Raw genomic sequence first — 6,976 nt, 5'->3', positions numbered from 1 at the left:
AGAGGGATGGATTAAGGGTTACAACGTGAACACTTATGAAGGTATGAAAAATCTTTTTATGTTGGAGTCAATTTATGATGCCTGCTCTCCTGAGCTCAGACAGCACTTGGCTGATTCAAAGGAATTAGATTCCAGAAAGCTAGCTAAGGCTGCTGACTTGTGGGTTGCCAACAGGGCCACTCACAAGGATTCTGGGGTCACTCAGAAAAAGGATGAGGGGAAAGCAGCCACCTAAAGTGAATCCAGAGAATTATAATACCTCCCGTACCAAAGAGGGCCACAAACAACAAAATTACCAGGGTAAGCCCCAGGGTAAACTGAATCAGGCTAGTGTACCTTCTGGTCAACAACCAGAAGGAGGTCAGAACAAGCCAACCTTACAGAGAGCATTTGGACAATGCTATATCTGTAAGGCTACGGACCATATCAAAGGGGATCCCAGATGCAAGGGTAAACCTGCAGGGATCAGCACAGTCTCCTTAGCCTTCACTCCTGAGGATGAAGTACAGATGGCTAGTGCCCAATTTGAACTCTTTGCTGAAGAACCCTTGGGTCTTCAAGCAACTGTAAACTTAGAGCCTATGGGTCTGGTTAGTCCCCAGAATAGGGTTGTGTATAACTCCCTACCTGTTAACTCTAAGGTGTATTATGTGGACAGTGTTCTTGTCAATGGCCAGGATACTCCTGCCAGGAGAGACACTGGGGCCAGCAGAACAGTAGTGGATGAAAGCTTCTTTCAACCTGAGGATGTGGCAAAAGCACCCAAAGGTCCCACCAAGATGTCTGGAGGCCCTGTCCAAATGGTTCCTATTCTACCAGCCCCCATTCAGTGTAACAACATGACAGTGAGGATCCCTGTCAGTGTTCAGACTGAGGTGCCTGGGAAGGTCCTGTTGGGGAATGACCTGAGAACTCTAGGAGTAGTGTCACATACCCCCAGGCCTCCCAGTATGGAGACCCAGAACCTAACCAAATTGGCTAGAGAGGCCACCTTAAGGGACCACTCTAAGCCTGTGGGAACCTCTACTGAGACCCCCACTACAAGCCCTGGTGTTAGTAAGTTGACCTCTAACCCAGGCACATTTCAGGCTAGTACATTAGGGAAATGGGAGCCCCAACCGAGCTCCATCATTGTTCCCCCAGTTTCAGAGTCTGTGACCCCCCCTGCTTCTGAGGAAGAGGTGGATAGACTTACTGGGCCCCTACCTAGGCCTGAGAGAACTGGTAATTCTCAATGCTGATGGAAAACCAGGAAAGAAAAGTCTAAGGCCAAAAACCTTCAGACTGTTGGACCTTCTACTGAAGACTCCAATCCAAATCCTAATATTAGGGGGGAAACTCCTAAAGTAGGTAAGGTTAGATCTAAGAGGAAGGGGAAGCAGGTACATTGCCTAACCCCAACCCCTCCAACCAAGAGGCCTAAGACCCAACCTGCTCCCACAAGAGAGGTGGTGAGGAACCTTGGAGGCCCCTCTAGATCTAAGGGAATCCTTTATAAGGACCCCCTGAAAAAGCCTAACACAGGTTCAGAAGTTGTAACAACTTCTGAGGGACTGGACAACTAGATCCCCTATAACTTTAAAAAGGCTGATGTTCCTCAAAGGGTTTGTAGTTCATATAGCTTACAAAGGAAAACCTTTGATTCGGCCATAGAACATAGGTCAAGGTGTCACCATCAAAATGCTGATGGACTCTCTAGGATGTATGTCATCCACTAGAGGTATGAGGTTCATCCAGGAGTGGATTAAATCCTCCTGTCCCTTAGTCTGGGGGGGGCGAGTGTTAGGGAGAATTCTCTATTTAGGCTGAATTTTCTAACCTAGTGAGTCCCCCAGCAGCTTTGCTGAATTTTTGGGGTTTATTTTTTTCTCCTGCCAAGAGTGAGACTCTTTTACCCTCACTCTTGGGCATGATTTGAGTGTGTTTCTTTGACTCTAGATGTGTCTAATGGGCTATGGGGTCTTTTACTCCATAAGGCTTCATGTGTTTTTTTAATGTGTGTTACACAGCACCCTCAGTGCAGTAACACAGGGGTGTCATAGTGACTCCCCAGTATAGACTCCATACCCTGGGACTGACTACTGTCTCCCAGGGTCTGTAAAGTCACCATTGACTTTACTAGTCTTAAATTCTGAACAGAACCAGTACAAACCATCATATTGTGGACATACTGGCTGGGGCAATTCGATTGCCCTGGGGTCTGTTAGTCGAGGGGGCACGTCTCCGTCCCCCCTGATCGAGTTTTGGCTGGTGGCAGTGGATACTACTTTTTATATTCAACCGCAAATATTTCTCTATGGGATTTTCCATTGTTCGAGGCTACTATCTTTATTTATTTAATTACGATAGCCTCGAACATACCGCCGGTTTATTTAATTAATATTAATTCTCCGGTTGGTATTTTTTGCCAAAACTCAGTTCTAAAATGGCGTTTGTGTTCTCTTCTGTGACTCCAACCCAAGTCGAGCCCTTTGTTCCACTTTTTGGCGGGCTTCTCCACAGAAGCCCTCCAAAGTGGTGCCACTCTGTCTGGGGTACTTAGGAGGGGTGGAGGGGGATTTAGGCACCCTGGACTGAGTTGCCTAGGCAACTCAAGTCGCACTCCATCCTGATTGGCCCAAGTGGTGAGCCGGCCGGCTCACCACTTAGCATGTTTGAGTGACAGCTAGGCTGAGTGAATGGGGGTTTTCTGCATAAAAGCAGGGCTTTGGGGACTGGAACTTCAGAAGTCGCCACAGGACCTAAGAATCCGACGAGGGAGAAGCTGAGCTGACCTGCCACGACGACACCACCGGTGGAGCCCTGCTGGACCGTCTCACCACTTTTCCCAACGACAGAGGAGATCTCCCGCCGGAGAGTCTTCTTCCTTTGACTGCTGTAGATAACCAGTTTCACCGTCTTTTCGCCTTCCCGATGTATCTCGTGGCCGCCTTGCCTGTGCCAAGCACCCCGGCAACCGGGATAACACGTTTTACCACGACTGCGAATTAAAGGGTAATAGCTTTGACCGGAAAACTCTGCGGCTGGTTTCTTCCCTGGCAGTGCAACGACCTTCATCTTTCCTCCAAGTCGAGATCTTCTCTTCCCCTGGATGATGACGAGACTTGCACCCGCTGTCAGGAACAACTGCCACCGCTGGAGGATCCTTCCCACTTAAGGTACTGTGTCCTGCCCGGCTTCCCTTGCCACCGACTGTACGGGGTAGATTTAGCCCCCAGCCTTCGAACCTGGGTTAGCCTGGGACACCCTGGCTGAACTTTTCTGAGCCTCTCTAAACTCTTTTCGAACACCCTGCAAGACTTTTTAAGCCTAGTGTAAAACTGTGTGATCTTGGGCACATTTGTGCTCTGCTCTCTCTAAGAGTGGGCTCAGCCTATGGACTTTGGCTCACAAGTGACTTTTGCTCTTCTGCCTTGCTAATAGTGTTCCTAAATCTTAGAGTGGTGTACCTTTCCATAATTTGTCTTTTTCCCTCCCTTCTTCATAAACTTATTGGAGTGCCATCTATAGTTAAGCGCTCACCTCTGTATGGAAATAAGTGGTGTTAAGTAAGACTTCTCTGATAAGGAACAAGGGTTGTATATATTATAATAGTAACTGTGTAAGAGTGCTGGAGTGTTTCAAACAGTGTGTTTTTAAATAGATAATTATATATTTTGATACCAAAGCTCTGGTCAGTGTTTGCTTGTATTATTGTATCTGAGTGCCTATTGTGTATACTTTGCATACTGCCTAACTCTTCTTGAGAGAAGCCTGACTGCTCAGCCACAGCTACCAGGTAAATCTGGGTGGTACAGACTGCTACCAAGTGGCTTTACTGCTAACACCTGTAGTCCTAAATCTTTTGCAGTGTTCCCAAAGGGAACTGCACAGATTTCTGCCTAACAGTCCTCAGAAGCAAGTTTCACTCTATTTCGCAGGGGTATAAACGAGGATATTAAGGACGAATTAGCCAGGTGGCTCGTCCTAGCTCATTCCAGGCTCTTATGGATCTAGCCATGCAAATAGACTCCCGAATCCAGGAAAGAAAGGCTGAAAGAAGAAAGACCAAGATACCCTTTCAAAAGAATTCCCTTGAGACTTCTGTAAAAACCGATCCTGCCCCAACCCCTGACATAGATCCGGAACCCATGCAAATAAGAGCCTTCCGTGGGCCTATTTCCCCACAAGAAAGGATGAGAAGGATCCACACAGGCCTGTGCATGTATTGTGCCTCGGATAAACATCTCGTTAGAGAATGCCCTCTAGCCCCTCCATGGCGTTCGGGAAACGCCAGCTCCCAATCCCAGATGGAGCGAGGTGTCGGGAGAGAGATGTTTGCTCCACATCAATTCTATCCTTGAATTCTTCTGGACAAAACAATTTGGTGATACTACAGGCCTTCCTGTCGCCCTCCAAGAACAAGACCTATCCCATTCTGGCCTTGGTGGACTGCAGAGCTATGGGAATTTTCATTGATCAAGACTGGGTTTTTAGTCTCATATTCCGCACGAGACACGAAACACCATGCAGCCGGTGAAAGCAATTGACGGAAGACCCCTCTCATCAGGACCCATAAGCCTGCAGACTAAAGAGATCCAACTTTCCATAAACCATCATCAAGAGCGGATTACATTCGACATCATTAAGTCAGCCCATTACCCCATGGTTTTGAGTGTGCCCTGGTTACAAAAGCACAATCCGTATATCAATTGGACAGCAGGATCATTATTCCTGGGCTCAGAGTTCTGTATGTCCCACTGTCTATCCCTGGATCCTTCCTTGACACCTCCTAAAGAACGACCAAGAGACCAAAAAGCACCACTCATGGTTTCCAATATCATACACGTTCCAGAGGCCTATCAGGGATATGCTGATGCATTTTCTACTGCCATAGTGCAAGCCTTACACCCTCATAGGCCCAAGACTGTGCCATAGATACAGATCCCTCAGCAGTAATTCCCTTCGGCAGAATGCTCATTCTTTCCGAACCTGAGAAAAAGGCCCTTCAGGAATACCTAGACACCAATCTTGAAAACGGCACCATAAGACCCTCGAATTCTCCAGCGGGTGCTTCGCTGTTCTTCGTTCCCAAGAAGGATACCAAGGAACTCAGACCCTGCCTCGACTATCGAGGCTTAAATCAATGCACCCTCAAAGATCGGTACCCACTGCCCCTGATCTCGGATATCCTAGAAGCTGTGAGAGGCGCCGTAATATTCACGAAGTTGGACCTCTGGGGTGCCCACCACTTAATCCGTGTCCGGGAAGGAGATAAATGGAAAACAGCCTTTAGAACACCCTTTGGACACTATGAATATCTAGTCATGCCCTTTGGACTAGCTAATGCTCCCGCGGTCTTTCCGCGTTTTATGGATAGGGTGTTTTCTGACATGTTGTTCCTCTTCGTCATTGTCTATCTAGATGACATATTGATTTTTTCCAAGGATCCTCTAAAGCATGAAGAACATGTAAAGGCAGTATTGCAACGACTTTGTGAACACAAACTTTTAGCCAAACCCGAAAAATGCTTGTTTCACGTTACTTCTGTTCACTACATAAGATTCATCCTTAGCCCAGAAGGAATTGGTATGGACCTTTCAAAGGTAAAGGCCATACTGGCTAGGCCCGCTCCCACATCTGTGAAACAAGTTTAATCCTTCCTGGGGCTCGCCAACTTATACCGGAAGTTTATTTCTACCTTTTCCAAGATCGTTCAGCCGATCGTTGCTCTCTTGAAGAAATACACCCCCTTTATCTGGTCTACACCGCAAGATAGAGCATTCCAACGATTGAAGACAGAGTTCACGCCAGCCCCCATCCTGGCCCAACCCGACATAAATCGCCCATTCCTAGTGGAAACAGATGCCTCTAACTATGCCATAGGAGCGGTCTTGAAACAAGAACTTGAGGATGAACTGGAACACCCCATTGCTTACCTTTCACAAACCCGTACTCCCAGCAAGACACACTATTCCGTCCTGGAGAAGGAACTGTTGGCCATCCGCCAAGCCTTCACTGAATGGCGACACCTACGTCTGGGTGCTAGATATACAGTTCAGGTCTGCACAGACCATCGGAATCTCCAAATTCTACAGTCGTTGGAGTGCAGGAACAGTCGTCAGGCGCGTTGGGCCTACTTCTTTGCCCAGTACCAATACCAAATCACTCATGTTCCGGATCACAAAACATGATTGCTGACGCCTTATCTTGACGTCCTGACTACGTAGCCACTGAAGACAAGGCCTATCCTAAGATGTTTCCCCACACTATCTTTATAGCTCAAGCAGTCAACCTCCTGGAAGAAATCTGAGTGCAAACCCAGTCCTGTGACCTCTTGAAGGATATTTCAAGGAAGAATCCATGGAATCTAAGAGTTAAGGAAGGATATTTATTCAAGGACAATGCACTGGTCATTCCTACGCAGAAATTACAACAAAGGATAATAAACCTCTGCCATGATACCCTTCACTCCGGTCATCATGGTATAACTAACACCCTCCATCTTATACAAAGACAGTTTTGGTGGCCTGGAATGAAGACCGACGTACAACAGTACATCAAGGCTTGTGCTATCTGCGGTCAAAACAAACATGATAACAAGAGACCGGCGGGTCTTCTAATGCAACCATCACTGCCAACAAGACCATGGGAATTTATTGCTACAGTCTTCATTGTGGAATTACCACCTTCCCGAGGATACACGACCATCATGGTAATCATAGACTTGTTCACTCGTATGGCTCATTTTACACCTTTGTATAAACTACCATCCTCCTCAGAACTTGCTGGATTCTTCCTGGAACACATTTTCCATCTTCATGGACTTCCTTCCAAGATCATATCGGACCGAGGACCTCAAAACGTCTCACAATTCTGGAAACATCTGTGTCGTATTCTAGGGATCCAACACGCTCTCTCATCGGGTTATCACCCACAAACCAACGGAGCCACGGAACGTGTAAATCAGACTCTGGAGCAATATCTTCTTTGTTTT

Source organism: Ambystoma mexicanum, chromosome 11, assembly GCF_040938575.1.
Source record: "Ambystoma mexicanum isolate Mex_15411 chromosome 11, UKY_AmexF1_1, whole genome shotgun sequence".
In the NCBI taxonomy this organism is placed as follows: Eukaryota; Metazoa; Chordata; class Amphibia; order Caudata; family Ambystomatidae; genus Ambystoma; species Ambystoma mexicanum.
Note: the sequence above shows the minus strand (reverse complement) of the source record.